Source organism: Ahaetulla prasina, chromosome 2, assembly GCF_028640845.1.
Source record: "Ahaetulla prasina isolate Xishuangbanna chromosome 2, ASM2864084v1, whole genome shotgun sequence".
In the NCBI taxonomy this organism is placed as follows: Eukaryota; Metazoa; Chordata; class Lepidosauria; order Squamata; family Colubridae; genus Ahaetulla; species Ahaetulla prasina.
Window position 1 is genome coordinate 151,553,949 of NC_080540.1, and position 18,911 is coordinate 151,572,859.

Below are 18,911 nucleotides of genomic sequence, written 5' to 3' on the forward strand. Positions count from 1 at the left end.
AAAATTCTTTCAGTCCTCCTTCTTTGCCGTAGAAAAGATAGAATTGGTTTATGTATAGGAACAGGGCACTTTCATTTGCTTTAAGTTTAGTATACTGAAAGGTGGCTTATTCAATAAACATGGGTTAATCAAATCATGGCTTAATGCGATACAACAGACAGGGATGGGGAGAGGACTCACCAACGGTTGATTCTTAGCATAAAATTAGCACAAAAGGGAGAATTTTAAGAAACTGCCCTTTAATCAAACAAAAACTGAAAGGGTAGAATGATGAATGCGAACTGTGCCATTTCACCCACTCTTTGAATAAGTGCTGGGTGGGGAAAAAAATTATCCAGCCTATCTTTCTGACAATTTTTATTCAGTTTGATGAAAATCAATTCAAGTTCGAGTTTTTTTTTTAAAATGTGGTTTATTAATTATGAGCAATATTTGGAACAGATAGTCCTTGATCTTACAACCATTCCTTTAGTGACTGCTCGAAATTACAATGACATTGAAAAAAATGACTTATGACTGTTTTTCACACTTATGACCGTTGCAGCAACCCTATGATCATGTGATTCAAAATTTGGGCACTTGACAACTGTCATGTATTTATGACAGTTGCACTGTGCTAGGGCAGGGGTCTCCAACCTTGGTCCCTTTAAGACTTGTGGACTTCAACACCCAGAGTCCCTCAGCCAGCAAAGCGGGTCATCTGATCACCATTTGTGGCCTTCTTAGTTGGCTTCTGACAAGCAAAGTCAGTGGAGGAAACCAGATTCATCTAACTATCATGTGTTAAGAGACAAATATCATATATCAGATATAACCAGGGGTGGGTTTCACTTACCTTTACTACCAGTTTGCAATGGGAGCGTGCGTGCGCTTCTGCGCATGCACAGATCATCCATGATGACATCCGGGCATGTGGGCGGAGCCTCCCGCCACCATTACTACCGGTTCGCGAGAACAGGACTGAACCGGGAGCAACCCACCACTGAATATAACCCAATTACAATATTCATAAATAGAGCATTTGTTAATAACACTGTTTGGACCAACAGCATTTTCAACTTCTGAGACACCTGAGATACTAGAACAACTTGTTAAAACTTTTAAAACTAAAAAAAAAACCCGCCCCATTATTAGTTTTTACAGATATTTGTTATCAATACACCAATTTGATGTTAAGAAATGAATGGAATAAAAGGCTACAGGTATTCTTCATACTTACGACAGTTTGTTTAGTGACTGCTAAAGTTACAACAGCACTGAAAAAAGTGGCTTATGACCATTTTTCACAGTTACGACCATTGCAGCATCCCCATGGTCAGGTGATCAAACTTCAGACTCTTGGCAACTGACTCATATTTATGACGGTGGCAGTGTCCCAGGATCATGTGATCCCCTTTTATAAACTTCTGACAAGCAAAGAATGGGAAATTCACTTAAAAACCCTGTTATCTAACTTAACAACTGCAGTGATTCATTTAACAATTGTGGGAAGGAAGTTTGTAAAATGGGACAAAATTCATTTAACAAATGTATCTCATAGCAACAGAAATGTTGGGCTCGATTATGGTCGTAAGCCGAGGACTACCTGTACTATATTATCTAGACAATGGGAGAGAGTTTTAACTTCTTTAACAGGAGTGTCAGTGGACCTCAAATTACAACTTATACAACAAAAAGTAATATTTAGAATTTATGTTTTTGTGCCTGATAGAGCGTTTTGTTGGAGATCTCCTATACTTAGCAAGTTTTGGGAGAAAATACCATATTTTTCAGGTATAAGACACTCTGGAGTATAAGATGCACTTTATTTTTTATTTTTTTTGGGGGGGGTGGGTGGAAATAAGAAAAAAAATTCTGCCTCTGCCTACCAGCATCCATCAATATTCATCTGGCTAGTGTCCTTGCTTGCACCAAACAGCAAACAGCCTGATTAGGTTCAGCAGATTAGCCTGATTCAGCACGAGCAGTTGATTGGCTAGTGGATCACCTCCAAAATACCCCCAATCAGCTGTTCCCAGAGGTGAACTTTATCAACAGGTCCATTGGCTGTGAGCACGCACGTGCCACATTGTGGCAGATACGCAGCTTCAAAAATGCAGCTGATCGTTGCAGGGCACTCCAGTGAGTACAACAGGGGAAGCGCGGAACCGGTCCGGCAAGGCAGCAGCTGTTCCGGGTTGCCATTTTGGCCTCTGGGCCTTGCTTTTTCACCCTCTGAAAGCTCCATTTGAGAGGCTGTCTTTGCAAACAGAGCTTTTGGAGGCTGCTTGACAGGCTCTCTGTTTGGGAAGCTGCCTTTGCAGCCTCCAAAAGCTCCATTTGCAAAGGATCTTCTCTTTGCAAAATGGACCTTTTGAAGGGAGGCCGAAGGGTGGGGGCCGGGAGGTGGGCGGGGCTACATTCATTGTATAAGACTCACCCAGAATTTTCACCCTCTTTTTTGGGGGGGGGGAAGTGTGTCTTATACTCCAAAAAATACGGTAGTAGATTATAAAAATAAGTTTCTGTGACAAAAGGTAAAATTTTCAGAGGATAATATTCTTTTTGAACAATATACATAATACATGGAATTTGGCAACTGGACAATGTAAATGAATTCTCCCTGCCCTCACTATTGTTGACCAGGAATCTAATGTTTCTATTAAAAGTCTTGAAGGACCAGATGTGCCAATGTCACCATTGCCTCTGCAGGCCTTCAAGGTCACGGAAAGTTCCTCAGGAAACACCCAAAGTTCCTGAGATGATGACACCCAATGTCCTTGGAGCATCTCCAAGGGTGGTAGATGGATATTTCTGTATATCCAGTGTGCTTGTCTGGGTGGAGCGTGCCAGTGCTTCTGGGTGGAGAAGTGGACAATGTAGCAAACATATAAGTTTGAGTGTCAAAGTGTGTTCAGGGTTCTTTCTTGCTAAGGGAGGCCTGTCTTTATTCAGCTGACCAGGGGTATCAAACACAAGGCCTGCAGGCCAGATCTGGGCCGTGATGTGGTCGGATCTAGCCCCTGGGGCTATCCTGGAAAATGTAAGGGGCCAACCCGCATCGCTTTGGCCCCGTCTACCCAGTGTGAAGAGGAAACATGTCAGCAATTTGGGGAGTGGCCTCAAGCTGACCATGCCCACCCAGTCGGCCACATCCAGTGAGTAGGTATCAAGCTGGCCATGCCCACCCACTTGGCCACACCCACCAACCTAGTCAGCCATGCCCGCCTGGCCCACCCAAGGTCAACCACAGCCCTGATGCGGCCCTCAATGAAAACACCCCTTATAGAGACTCTGTCTTTATACCAAGCCACACCTGAAACCAGCAAAACACTATGGTTCACTGATATTGCAACACTGGAAAGATAAATGTACGCATTCATTTATTCACTGAATTGTAGATCTGTTTGCAGTTGCCACTTATGAGCAGATTGCCTGTAGACATAGACTTCGTATAGACAACTATAATGAAATATAGGACTCATTTATACAGAATAAAGTGGGTTAAAAAGAGATAGTCATATAAATGTTTTAGAAATATATACAAAGTTGAATAATACTTACATCAGACAAGTATATATAGAATAATCTTCCCTCAGACTTAGTTGTTGCATTAAATTGCCTGATTTATCTCTTTAACTCCAGTAATTTCTGGCATTTTTTCTGGCTGAGAAAATTCGAAGGAGGTGAATAATCTTATGGATATACTCAAAGCCATTCACCTGGAAAATAAACAAAGATATACAAGCAAGCAAAGAGAGATCAAGGGAAACTTTTAATCACAGTTTATATTTATAGCACTCAAGAACTTTGTAAGCCAGTTTAAAAAGGGTCATGTTTTAAATCAAAGGAGACAATCCATTGTTACTTTGTCCTTAATTCTTGGCACAGCAGAGATTGCAAGGTGCTTTGAATTAAGAGTTTATCTGCAAAATGTCAAAAGGTACCTGGCTCTTTCTGGTTTCAGGTTGATAAGAAGTGACCCTTCACTCCCCAAATCTCTTTTCTGCTTTCTCTTACAACCTATCTGAAGAGAGGAGGGGAATTGGGAAGCAAGTGTGTATTGCCGTTTGATATGTTTTTTTGTGAACGTATGTATTTTTGAAAATATTTTCAAAAGACTGTATAAAGCCCTGGTTCTGTTTCTTGAATAAATATCTCAGAGGGATCATATCCAAAGCTTTGGGGAAATTCAAATTGTTATTGTATTTCTTTATTTTTATCCATTTGCCCCAATTTCACAGTGCTCTAATACAGGGGTCACCAACCTTTCAGACCTCAGGGAACACTAAATTTATAATTTTAAATCCTGCGGACCACTAATATGATCTGCCTAATGACTGGGTGGGTGGGCGTGGCAAGGTGGCCATGTGACTGGATGGGCGTGGCCAATTCGAAGTCACTCATGTCGAAGAGTGACTTGCCAGTCTCTACTCGCTACTCCTTGCCTGCCCACCTGGGCTCCTTAGGGCCCCAACAGGAAGCAGTTGCTGGAGCTAAGCAGCCACCATGAGGAAGAGTTGGCAAAAGAGCTGACTCAGTTCAAATTGGATCTGACCAAGAAGGAGGCTCAGCTGAAGCACCTCACTGAGGACTACGAGCATAGGCTTTCCAAGCAGAGGGAAGACCTGCAGGAGTACAAGGCCAGGTACCAATGCCTGGAGGATCAACAGGCTGAGATGGGCAGCCAGTTCCAGGCCATAATGGAGTCCCACTGGAATGAGGCCCTCCGACTCTTCGCCACCAGTGGCACTTCCCTCCAGTCTTCACCCAAAGCCCCTGTACCAGGAGGCTGAAGCAGACCCCAAGTCGGAATTTCTGCCTTCCTCCGACCCACAGAAAAAGACCCCAAAGGGGGAGACTCTCTGCGGCAACACAAACATTCATTGCATGTATCTGGCCCAGAGGGCATAGTTTGAGAACCCTTGATTTAGTGCAATATAAAAAATGCAAATAATTTTTCTGCGTACCATCAAAATTTTCTTGTGGACCACCAGTGGTCCATGGACCACCGGTTGGTGACTGCTGGTCTAGTCAACTTGCAACATAGATAATTGCAAGTCCAACATCTTCAAAAAAACCATTCAGTTGAATATGAAAAACGAATGTCTGCTACTCTTCCATCTTTATATGCGATTGGATATAGGATAATGGGGGAAATCCCATTTCCAGCAAAAGCAGAATGCGAAGTTTTCATAACATAAAGGGTAGAAATGGCAAAGCACATTTCTACTCTTGTGTCAGGACTTACAAACTCAAACTCAATCAACAAAGGTGGTAAACCAAGAAGTTTAGAACAAAACATAGTGTATGTCTAAAGAAAAGAAAAATTAGGGACGACATGATAGTAGTATTCCAGTATTTGAGGGGCTGCTACAAAGAAGAGGGAGTCAAATTATTTTCCAAGGGATCAGAGGGCAGGACAAGAAATAATGGATGGAAGCTTATCCAACCTAGAACTAAAGAGATATTTCTTGACAGTTAGAACAATTAATCAGTGGAACAGCTTGCCTCCAAAAATTGTGGGTGTTCCATCACTGGAGGTTTTTAAGAAGAGATTGGACAGCTATTTGTCCGTAATAGTATAGGGTCTCTGGCCTGAGCAGGGGGTTGCATTAGACAACCTCCAAAGTCCCTTCCAACTCTGTTACCCTGCTACAGTTAATGTTAAAAGCTACTATAGGGTATTTTTTATTAGGACATCATGGTCAAGAAGATATTAGGGAAAGGAGAAATGAATGAGGAGAAACCAAAAGTTCTAGCAAAGCACAGTTCAATACAACTGTTGAAAAAAGCAATGTGCTCTTCATTTAGAAGTTGGATTTTAGCTACTGCTAAGAACAACTTTGTGAAGGTTGGACCATAAGAAAGGCTGAGCGCCAAAGAATTGAGGCCTTTGAACTCTGCTGGAGAAGACTCCTGTGAGTCCCTTGGACTGCAAGGCGAACAAACAAGTCAGTCCTAGAGGAGATCAACCCTGACTGCTCCTTAGAAGGCCAGATCCTGAAGATGAAACGGAAATAGTTTGGCCACCTAATGCGAAGGAAGGACTCACTGGAGAAGAGCCTAATGCTGGGAAAGATTGAGGGCAAAAGAAGAAGGGGATGACAGAGAACGAGGTGGCTGGATGGAGTCCCTGAAGCAGTAGGCATGAGTTTAAATGGACTCCAGAGAATGGTAGAGGACAGGAAGGCCTGGAGGAACGTTGTCCATGGGGTCACGATGGGTCAGACATGACTTCGCAACTAACAACAACAAGAACAACTTTTCCAGAATTAGCAATGTCAATCCCAGCAACTATCTTGTGCTTTCACCTAACTTGACTGGCATTCAGTTCACATTCACTTATTTTGGCAGAAATTTGAAATAGGCTGGCACCAAATGAGTCAAGAATGTATGCAGAACAGCTGCTTACCAGCTTGGTGCCTGCCAAATTAGGTCCATGGTATTTTGTTGTTCCAAAAACCTTTCACATATAATGAGTTGATAAGTCCTGGCACTGCTTTTATTTTCTCCTCCAATTTACTCTGTGATCAATTTCCTTTCTGAAGCAAGGTCACTGGAGAACAGGGGAGAAGTCTATCACTAACCCCAGTATCTCTTGGGGAAACCTTGGTTGTGTACTGTATTGGCTTGCACACAAATGTTACTATTGAGGTATCTGTTTAATGGCAGCCATTTGAGACAATGTAGTTGCTCTCTAATGTTCTACCTCTTATCATTCATATATATGCACCACACATGAATTACTTTGGCTACCTGAACAATCCCAAAAGTAGAGTTTATAAATGGAAGTGAAGAAACACCAGGAATCAATTAAGTGGGAGAACAAGAGAGTTGAGGAATTGTAGGCAGAAAGGGCTTAGTTTCACAGAATGAGTAGGAATATGAAAAAGAAGGGGCTGAGGTGGGGGATGGAACTTTCCCTCAACAGTCCCCCACCCCCAAAATTTAATAGACATAACGTATCCCTCAGATTTGTTCCACAGGAAGGAAAAACTCCCATTTACTGTGAGAGCCAGCCAGAAAAATCAATGAATAGTTCACTTTTGCACATATGTTAGCCATTTCATGCCCCATGATGAGGACCTAAGGTGCTTTGATTAGGCTTCCTAGAGCTGTCAGAAGTGGTTGTTTAGTAACATTCAAACAACTGCACTCTGTGCAGTCATGATTTGTGTCAAAGAACATAGTCAATAACATTCAAGGGTGGAGGAAATTTCTCCATGCTCCATGGACAAAGTTCTCAGGGGAGAATCAGAATGCCTTCTTCTAAAAGAGCTACTATAACATTATATCCATAAAGTGGGAATTGATATGGTGTATTTCCTTCTTGCTCTGTTCGAGTAACATCGGGAACTCAAGATCCCAGTGGAAGAAGAAGTGATGTGGATTCTTTCCGTGCCAAACCTTTTCCCTCTGGAACTGTGCAGTGATATTGCTGTGGAGAAAAACTCACAGAGAATCTTGCTCATGTCTATGTTTATGACCAAAAATGAGGGAAGGGAGTCATGCTGCAGAAGTTGTAAAACGAGCAGAGATTGAATTTTTGTGTGTGCGTTGAACAGTTGATGTATGCAGAGGGTCTCTTTCATTCTGCTGCCCACTAGCTAAAATTGCTTTGGCCTTTTACATGGTCTCAATCTATACTACCCTTTCAGAGCTTCAGAAGGCTTAAGAAAGCTTACCTCATTCTTTGAAGAGCACGTATGCATCCATTTGTTTTTGGAGACCTTCATCTAGTTGCTGAATGGGGAACATAGTTAGAATTGTTCTCTATGTTGCCTTAAGCCAGGGATGTCAAACTCACACCGTCATGGCGGCATCACGTGACATATCAGGATTCCCCCCCTTCGTTAAACTGGATGTGGGAGTGGCCAGTGCGTGACGCATCTGGCCCATGGACCAGGAGTTTGACCACCCTGACTTAAGCCATAATGTCCTCACATATTTTTTGCAGCATGTGATCAGGTTCCTATGTATTTATCCTGATATAAGAAGGGCCTCTTAGAGCAGGGGTATCAAACACAAGGCCTGCAGGCCAGATCCGGCCTGTGATGTGGTTGGATCCAGCCCCTGGGGCTGTCCTGCAAAATGTAAGGTGCCAGCACACATCGCTTTGGTCTGGGCTACCTAATGTGAAGAGGAAACATGCCAGCAATTTGAGGAGTAGCCTTAAGCTGGCCACATTTAGATATGAGCCAGCATATAAACCATTTAGATATGAGCCAGCAGTGTGCAGCAGCTGTTAAAAAAGCCAACACAGTTCTGGGCTGCATAAACAGAGGGATAGAATCAAGATCACGTGAAGTGTTAGTACCACTTTATAATGCCTTGGTAAGGCCACACTTGGAATATTGCATTCAGTTTTGGTCGCCACGATGTAAAAAAGATGTTGAGACTTTAGAAAGAGTGCAGAGAAGAGCAACAAAGATGATTAGGGGACTGGAGGATAAAACATATGAAGAACGGTTGCAGGAACTGGGTATGTCTAGTTTAACAAAAAGAAGGACTAGGGGAGACATGATAGCAGTGTTCCAATTTCTCAGTGGTTGCCACAAAGAAGAGGGAATCAGGCTGTTCTCCAAAGCACCTGAGGGTAGAACAAGAAGCAATGGGTGGAAACTGATCAAAGAAAGAAGCAACTTAGAACTAAGGAGAAATTTCCTGACAGTTAGAACAATTAATAAGTGGAACGACTTGCCTTCAGAAGTTGTGAATGCTCCAACACTGGAAATTTTTAAGAAAATGTTGGATAACCATCTGACTGAGATGGTGTAGGGTTTCCTGCCTGGGCAGGGGGTTGGACTAGAAGGCCTCCAAGGTCCCTTCCAACTCTGATGTTATGTTATGTTACATCCACCCAGTTCGCCACATCCATTGAGTGGGTGTCAAGCTGGCCACACCCACCCAGTCAGCCACACCCGCCTGCCCCCCCCCAGGTCCACCGCAGCCCTGTTGTGGCCCTCAATGAAATTGAGCTTGACACCCCTGTTTTAAGAGTACTTTATAGCAGCTGATAATTTAACTGAAAGACTAACATTTGCTCTAAAGCTCAAAGGCAACCATCACAACTTGTCTGCATGCTTCACTATAGGCCAGGCCACTCATCCACTGTTTCAAACTCTTTCTGGCATGGTAAATCATATCCCTTCTTTTTTGTCTTTTTTTTTTTTTACAAGGATTGGTGTTTTAAAGAGAATGACATTATTCTACTCTCAAAAGAGAGACACCTGGGAACTCACCCAATAACAGCAGGCAGCAGTAGTGATTAATTTCGGAGATGATTTGCTGCAAAGTGCATGAAGTGGCAAATGGATATAAATATAAGAGTGCTGCCCTTATTCGAAACCTATGTAGATGGTTGATTCGCTGGATAATGGCTAATTTGGGCAATGTACTCTTCTAAAACAGTCATTCATTTTGTGGGAAAGCGCTAGGATTGTCCTTCCACATTTACAGTCCATGGGCTTTCCCTCCACTAACCACAGCAGAAACATGCTCCAATAATTGGTGTGTTGTTGTTCTTTAATGCTGGGCCCTTGTGACATTGCCTTCTATCTCATCGCAAACAGCAAGTAGCTGAGAGACCTTAAAGTTTATTTATTATTTATTATTTATTGATACTAAGACTTATAGGACACCCTTTATACAGGCTTACTGCTCGTTTGAAAAAATGGCAGACTTATGTCTAACTTATGTCGATCCTCTGTCTGAGAAAACCAACTTTTGTCAATTGTGTGGAACTAAGGGGCGTGCATAAGAGCACCAGTGCGCCTACCGTTCCTGTCCTAATGTTCCCTTTGGTTGTATTCAATTTGTGTGGTTATTTCATGCTTATACTTATATATATTGCTGTGTTTGACAAAATAAATAAATAAATAAATACTTTGGTTTCATGGCGGAGGCCTTTAGACTGTCGGGAAGGAACCGGAGTTCTAGTCCTGTCAGAATCCAACTGGGTGACTTTGGGCCTGTTACTTTCTCTCAATCCTAGAAAGAGGCATTGGCAAGCTCTGAAAATGTTCCCTGTAAAACTGAAAGAGTGACTCAATTGCCAGGAAAAATAAAAGATATGAAATGCATTGACTGCCTTTCAGATTTTCCATAGCTTCTGCTTCCATAGTTTCACTTGGTTGTACTTGTATATGTATGAAGGACATGATTTTGCCTACTCTGCGAGTAACTCCAATGTCACTTCATTGGTTGCCACATGTGACCACATCGGCTAAGCAGCAAGTTCGTTCATTATTGAAATTACCTCCTGCATCACCCATGTTCCTTTTTCACATGTATGACTGTCAGTAAAACTATGTTCAAGTGTTGGGTTTAGCACTTTTTTTAGAAGAGCTGCTGGTCTATCTTCAGAAGTAGCCTGATTGACAGGTAACATGTCTAGAACTCCTCTGCACCTGCAAACTGCGAGTTGGCCTACTTGACAGGAAGTTGAAGCTGTTGTTCCAAGCATCTCCTTTCACTTGCCTATTCTCGTCTCACCACATTGTGAGAAAAATAGTGGTTGCATTCCCTATTTGCAAGTGGTACTTGGTGAAAGAGGAGCGGGGTGAGGTGGGAGGCAGGAAGTTAGAACTTAGAATAACAGAGTTGGAAGGGACCTTGGAGGTCTTCTAGTCCAACCCTCTGCTTAAGCAGGAAACTCTATCCCATTTCAGACAAATGGTTATCCATTTGGTTATCTTCTTAAAAACTTCCAGTGTTGGATCATTCACAAGTTCTGGAGGCAAGTTGTTCCACTGATTAATTGTTCTGTCAGGAAATTCATCCTTAGTTCTAGATTGCTTCTCTCCTTGATTACTTTCCATCCATTGCTTCTTGTCCTACCCTCTGGAGCTTTGGAGAATAGCTTGACTCCCTCTTCTTTGTGGCAGCCCCTGGGATATCAGAAGATTGCTATCATGTCTCCCCTGGTTCTTCTTTTCATTAAACTAGACTTACCCAATTCCAGCAACTGTTCTTCATATGTTTTAAGGAGAATCCACAATTACTTTCCTTAACTTGTTGCACATTAAAACAGAAAACAACAACACCAGTCCCCAGTCTGGCAGAGTAGGGATCAGCTGTCAGGACAGACGAGTTTGCCAGCATATTTTACCACTGGTTCATAGTTAGAAGAAAGCACTTTAATATGGCTCTCTAGCTGGGCCCAATGTTGCTTCTAGCTCAAGGTATTTCAGAGATTTTCCTGCTCCCATTTAAAGATCTTAAAGAACTTGTAACTTTTTGGAGGATTGCCCTTTGACCCCTTGGCTATCTTAATCTGTAAAAAGAAGAAGAAAGAACCAAGGCCTGTATGGCAAGAAAAACTTTAAAAGGAACAGAAGCAGGAAGCACCTGGGGAAAGAAGTTAAACAGATAAAGGAATTTATACATTTCTTTGCTCTTTTCAATCCTGTTCTCTCATTAAGTGGGCAAACTTAATAAATAAACAATCTGTCAGGAAGTGGAGAATTTCTATTTTCCATTCCGACACCCAGAAGTACTCCTGAACTTGATGAATGAAAGACAATCTGATCATTTGGTGCCACATCTATGACTATTTTTGGTGTTTTTTTTTTTCTCATATAGAGCAGGGGTGTCAAACTCAAGGCCTCAAGGATCCAGCCCATAGAGCATTTAGATCTGGCCTGTGGGACCACCCTGGAAACAGCAGACTGGTCCACGGTGTCTCTGCCAATGAAAACAAAGCTCAGAAACTCCATTTTCGCTGGTGGAGGGTTGCAGGAGGCTGCCACAGTCAAAAATGGAGCTCAGGAGCCCGTTTTCGCTGGCAGAGCTCTTGAACCAACACAGGCACCTCTGACATGGAATGACATTGAGCTGGCCATGCCCACCCTGGCTATACCCACCCCAGCCCCCCGAGGTCAAACATATTCGAGTTACTTCAGAATGCCAGGTGACCATTATATGTCAGCAGTATGTCAGCAGGGGCCGGGATAGCTCAGGCAATAGAGAAGCCTGTTATTAGAACACAAAGCCTGCAATTACTGCAGGTTCGAGCCCGGCCCAAGGTTGACTCAGCCTTCCACCCTTTATAAGGTAGGTAAAATGAGGACCCAGATTGTTGGGGGGGCAATAAGTTGACTTTGTAAAAAATATACAAATAGAATGAGACTATTGCCTTATACATTGTAAGCCGCCCTGAGTCTTCGGAGAAGGGCGGGGTATAAATGTAAACAAAAAAATATATATACAGTGGTGGGATTCAAATAATTTAACGATCGGTTCTCTGCCCTAATGAATAGCTGGGTAGGTGTGGCTCAGTGATCATATGACTGTGTGGGAGTGACCAACTCAACATCAGTCACGTCGATGGGTGCTTCACCTTAGCTGGTACAATGTAATAAGGGTTAACCAGAGAGGCAGTTTCTGTAGGCAGGGCAATAAAGATTAGGCTAGAAACAACAGAACGTTTCCTTCCTGCCTTCCTTACAGGATTAGACCTGTAAAGTGGAAAAAACCAAAATAAGATTTCTTCCAACAACTGGTTCTCTCGAATAGGTGCGAACTGGCTGATTCCCACCACTGTTTATATCTCTATATCTCTATATTTCTTTGCTATTATTTATTGGTCATCTGGATTTTTGTATCTATGGCAGCCCTCATAAAGAACTCGTATAGGCATAACGAGTGGCTAATGGACATTTTCCTTGAATGAAGGCACGGTGGTAGGTCTGTCCCTGAAAAAAACCCTGGATAATTGGTCACTATCTGCAGGATCTTCAATTCCTTAGAAAAACTTCCTTTCTTCTTCTTCTTTTTTTTAAAGATATCAACTTTTTATTCTTCATCGTTGTAGAGAGAAGCTTAACCAAAAGGATGGGCATTATTCTCCAGCATTTCAAAAGGCAATAATGAATATCCCTTTGTGCCAAAATCATTCCTTCACTACTAAAGAAAGGTTTGATAGATAATGATCTGTTTACTGTACAGATCAGCAAATGGTGAGGATAGTGAGGGTCTTTTGCAAAGTGGTTTATTTCAGCTTTCTGTAATTGGTAGAACCTGTGGGTTGTCTCTTGGTTATCTAGCTGGCTAAGAGATCATCTCATGAAGAAACGAATGGCAGTCGACTTCCATAAAGAACACAATCAATCACAATGTACTGGCACATATTTCACAGGAGAGGCCTCTCAGTGCCCTCCGTTGCTTAGGACAGACTTGTACTCTTTCAGCTGACAAAATAAAAGGGAAACGCTGGGTGTGCTAAAGCAGAAGAAAGAAAATCGTCAAAGATCTCTTGATTTTCCCAACTGAAAATGAAAACAACAACAACCAATTCCCCCTAAATTAATGGGAAAAGTTTATAACGAGGGGCATCTGTAGCTGCTGTCACTGGCTTTAAAATGGCAGATACAAGTATGTGATGAAACCCTACATTGGGGTGGTATTCACTTACCTTCCCTACTGATTTGCAAATGGGTGCGCACAACCGTCTGCACATGCGCAGAGCCTTGAAAATGTGGAAAAATGGGACCTCATGACCTCTGCGTGGGTTGGCAGGGCATCCTGTACTTGCCCTTACTGGTTCGCCCCAACTGGATAGAACCGGCTGAATATCACCACTGCCTTACATGTTACCTCATACACATTGCATGAACAGGTAGTCCACATTTAGTGACCACAAATGGGACCGGCAACTTGGCTGTTGAGTGAAGCGGTCAATAAATGAAACCACAACTGTGCTTCCAATCTTACTTCAGCTTACCTTCGCTGAAGGTAATAAATGGGAGGGTTAGTTGTAAAGTTACTTTTTCATCACTCTCATAACTGTTGACAGTCACTAAATGCAGCAGTCATTGAACATGGCCTACCTTTATATAAAAAGGTGCGAGGCTTCATTTCCCCGCTGCATCCATCATTTTAGAGATATTGTCCTTGGCTGAGGAAGCCCCTATTTATAACTCTGTTGGAAAGGCAGCTGCTGGATTCTAAGATTTTGGTAGAATACAGGTAGGCCTCAACTTACAATAGTTCCTTTAGTGACGGTTCCAATTTACAGCAGACACAGAAAAAAGTGATTTATGACCATTCATCAAACGACCGTTGCAGCCCATAGTCACATGATCAAAATTCAGATGCTTGGTAACTAATTCATCTTTATGACAGTTGTAGTGTCTTGGGGGTCACGTAATCACCTTTTGCGACCCTCTGACAAGCAGAGTCAATGGAGAAGCCAGATTAGTTTAGTTTAGTTTAGTTTAGTTTATTCAAATTTGTATACCGCCCTATCTCCCTAGGGACTCAGGGCGGTTCACAGGCAGTTAAAATACATATAAATACAAGATAAAATGTCCGTTAAAAAACTTATTAAATATAGCCCGATAATTAAAACAATATATGTAAAACCCATTTAAAATCTAAATTTAAAAAATTTAAAAAACCTAATCCAGCCCTGCGCAGACAAATAGATACGTTTTAAGCTTGCGGTGGAAGGTTCAGAGGTCCGGAAGTTGACGAAGTCCTGGGGGGAGTTCGTTCCAGAGGGTGGGAGCCCCCACAGAGAAGGCCCTTCCCCTGTGTGTCGCCAGACGGCACTGCCTAGCCGACGGCACCCTGAGGAGTCCCTCTCTGTGAGAGCGCACGGGTCGGTGAGAGGTATTTGGTAGCAGCAGGCGGTCCCGTAGATAACCTGGCCCAATGCCATGGAGCGCTTTAAAGATAGTTACCAGCACCTTGAAGCGCACCCGGAAAGCCACAGGCAGCCAGTGCAGTCTGCGCAGGAGAGGTGTCACGTGGGTGCCACGAGGGGCTCCCTCTATCACCTGCGCAGCCGCATTCTGAACTAACTGTAGCCTCCGGATGCCCTTCAAGGGGAGCCCCATGTAGAGAGCATTGCAGTAATCCAGACGAGAGGTCACGAGGGCGTGAGTGACCATGCATAGGGCATCCCGATCTAGAAAGGGGCGCAACTGGCGAACCAGGCGAACCTGGTAAAAAGCTCTCCTGGAGACGGCCGTCAAATGATCTTCCAAAGACAGCCATTCATCCAGGAGGACGCCCAAGTTGCGCACCCTCTCCATCGGGGCCAATGACTCACCCCCGACAGTCAGCCGAGGACTCAACTGACTGTACCGGGATGCCGGCATCCACAGCCACTCTGTCTTGGAGGGATTGAGCTTGAGCCTGTTTCTCCCCATGGTAAGATTCACTTACCAACCTGGAATCATTGAACAACTTCAATGATTCACTTAACAACTGTGGCAAGAAAAGTCGTAAAATGGGGCAAAATTCACATAGCAACTGTCTTGCTTAGCAACAGAAATGTTGGGCTCAATTGCGGTCATAAATCGAGGACTATCTGTGCTCCTCAAACTGTTCAGAATCCGAGTTCTTTTATTCATCCTGCCTGATGTAGGATACTAAGAGTTAAATCATGGCTTATTTGTAGCAATCTCCTTTATGCAGGTGACTTTCTCTCTTCTTCTTGCATTTGTACAGAAGTATTCTGCCAACGCTGAACAGGAAGCAGAAAAAGTCAAGAAGAGAAGCAGAAAGGTTCAATTGGATTAGCTCGGAGACAAATTCCAGTGGGCTCCACCCTTTGTTAAGGCCCCAAGCAGTGGCTATCTACTGTAGAAGACTTGACTAATTAACTCTATTGGGAAACCACTTCATTTTTTGCTGACCTTCTAGTTGGTCATTATAAGAACTTTTCATCCTGGTATTTATAGTGTTTTATGACTCATTGATTTGATTTATAGTCTACTTCTCATTTAGGAGCTGAATATGGCATATTCATCGCTTCTTCCTCCTACCTTCCAGCAGAACAATAACCCTGTAAAATGGTTTGGCTGAGAAAGAACAAATGGCTCAAGATAACCTGCTGAGCTTTTAAGACTGAAGGCAGTTTGGAATCTGGGTCTCCCCTTGTAGTCTAATACCTTCATCACCCATTAATTAAGATACCTTAATTACCCATCAAAGCTAGCTGGATCTGATACACAACAGAGAAGAATCTAGAAGATGAATATTTCAGCACATTAGTCAATATTTAAAAATCCTCATTAGATTGCAAATGATGCAATTTAAAAGCAGAGGGTCTTCTTTTTTCTTGATCTGTAAATAGGCGAATGGAATTTCCCAGTAATTTTTTGTGTGTGTATGAATATATGTATATATGTATACATCTATATTTGTATGTAAATATGCCCAGGCTCAAGGAATAGGAAGTTTTCGCCGTGAGCTGAAAACACATCTATTTATTCAAGCGGGACTGGCTTAATATTTTTAATATTTTTTAATATTTTTAAATTTTTTAACCGGGGTTTTATTATTTTAGGGTTGTAATTTTAAATTTTAAATTTTTTAATTGGCCATTTTCTAATATGCTCGGTTTTAAATTGTTGTTTTAATTGTATATTTCTTATGTTTTTTATCTTCTGGCTGTACACCGTCCTGAGTCCCTGGGGAGAAGGGCGGTATAAAAATTAAATAAATAAATAAATAAATAAATAAATAAATAAATAAATAAATAAATAAATAAATAGTTTCCTTTAAAACAAAAGAAAATCTTTCGTAAGTCTTGTTTTGTGAGAATTAACAATTTTTTAAAAAAAAATTACAGTCACTGTCCAGAATTGCAAACAAAAACTCATTAAAATCAAGTAAAAACAAACCAAGATAAAATATTACATTTGGTGTTGGGTTCATCGGTAGATAATCAAAATCTATCTAGTTTTAAAGGCAGTATTACAATTTGTATAGTATGAATATAACTACAATGTTGCTTGTATAACATAATTTTGGTTTGCAGTGCATTTGATGGCATGGTAGAAACAAGTGGTAAAATCTGAACCTGTTTACTACCGGTTCGCTGGCTGCGCATGCGTGCTGTCTGCACACATGTGCAGTGCGCACCATGTACCAAGTATGAGGTGTGCAGTGCACACCAAAAGGAGGCATGGGGTAAGTAGAACAGCACGCAGGGTGTGTGGTATGATCAGCTGTGGCACGCAATCTTTTTTTTTTACTTTTAAAAGCATTTTTTTTACAACCTATTTGGCCAAGTAGGTTGTAAAAAAATGCATTTAAAAGTAAAAAAAAAAGGCTCTGATGATCGCGCGGCTCAGCTGTGATCATCAGAGCCTCTTTTTTTTACTTTTAAAAGCATTTTTTAAAAGAAGCGGCAAGCGGGCAAGCGGATGACTGGGCGATTAGATGGGCATGGGCAGGGGGTGGGGGCAGGGATTTTTGCTACCGGTTCTCTGAATCATCCGCTGCCATCGGTACCAGATCGGCCAATCTGGTCCGAACCGGGAGCATTTCACCCCTGGTAGAAACTATGCCCAAATATTTAAAATATTTCACTCGTTCAATTCTCTGGTCATTTATCTTTCAGGCATGGAGTTTTAGATCTCTTTATAAAGATTAGCCGTTTTACTATAGTTGATTTCAAGTGCTCCCACAGAGCCGAGTATTCAAAGCTTATTTAAGTCCAATTAATGTTGAAGATAGAAGTATTATGTTATCGGCATACAATAATATTGCAATAAGTCTGTTTGCTAGTTTTGCAGGGTGAAGTTCTAATTTTGGTCATGAATAGATTTATGGACAGATGAAACAATAGGGGAGTTAAAGTACCTGTCCCCACACTACTCTTTGAACTGGAATCTCATGAGTGTTGTGGTCCTAAATCGAACTTTCATTCTGGAATTCTTATAAAGATTATGTATAAGCAACTGTCTATCAGTTGTCATAATCATAAGCTTAGTCCATAGCTTTGTTCTGGGAAGAGATCGAATGTGGATTTAAAATCAATAAATGCAGTACATAACACAGAGTCTACTTTAAATGTGTATGTTTCAGCCAGGTGTTGAAGTGTAAGGACATGTCCATAGATAGAATATATAGATATATATAGATAAAATATCCAGTCCTAAAGCCCACTTGCTCATCTGCCAATATATGTTCTAGGTTGGGGATGGCAAACCTATGACATGTGCGACACAGTTAATATGCCAGGCCTTTGGACCTTGGGAATCACACAAGAGGACCCTGGTCTTCTACAGCCTCTGGCGCCTCTGAAAATTGTGTGAAAATGGGCATTTCTCACTCTTTTCAGAGGCTGTGAAGACCTGCAGGAGCATTGTTTGAAGTATCCGGGCCTCATATAACCCTGAGTTGCCTTGGATAAGTATTTTGAAAAATATTTACAATTACTGTATTTTTCGGAGTATAAGATGCTCTAGACTATAAGATGCACCTACCTTTTTTGGTCAGGAAACAAGAAAAAGAAATCTGCCCCTGTCTCCCAGCAATTTTGCCTCTTTGCAGCAAGTAGCATAGCCTGCTTTACTTTCATTTTTGTTTTCAGCATAGCTTGATTAGCACAAGAAAAAAAAATCTGCTCCCAGCAATTTACCTCCTTGCAGCAAGCAGCAGAGGCCTGCGCAACAATAGGCAATGGCAATGCCTGAGAGCCGGGGACAATCAAGTTGTGCTAATTAGGCTGTGCTAAAGCTGAAATGGGCTGTTTCTTCTTGCTGCTTGCTTCAAGGAGGTAAATTGCTGGGAGGCAGAGGCCAAAAAGTGGGAGCCAGTGGGTGGGAGGGGCTACATTTGTTGTATAAGACACACCCAAATTTTTACCCCCTTTTAGGGGGAAAAAGGTGCGTCTTATACTCTGAAAAATACGGAATGTAAGTTTTTGTTACTTATTTATTAAGTAATAAACTCAAATAATTTCATTTATTACTTTTTGTTGTTTTTCTTTTGTCTGGTGTGTGTGTTTGTGTGTGTGTTTGTGTGTGTGTGTGTGTGTGTGAGAGAGAGAGAAGCAGAATCAGGTCAGGCATTTTCTGACAAACTGAGCCCAAAAACGTCATCATCACTGCTGTAGCTTTTCAATTAATATGTTGTGGCATACAGCTTGCTTATTATACTTAAAAGCCTAACAGGCCTATCATTAGCAG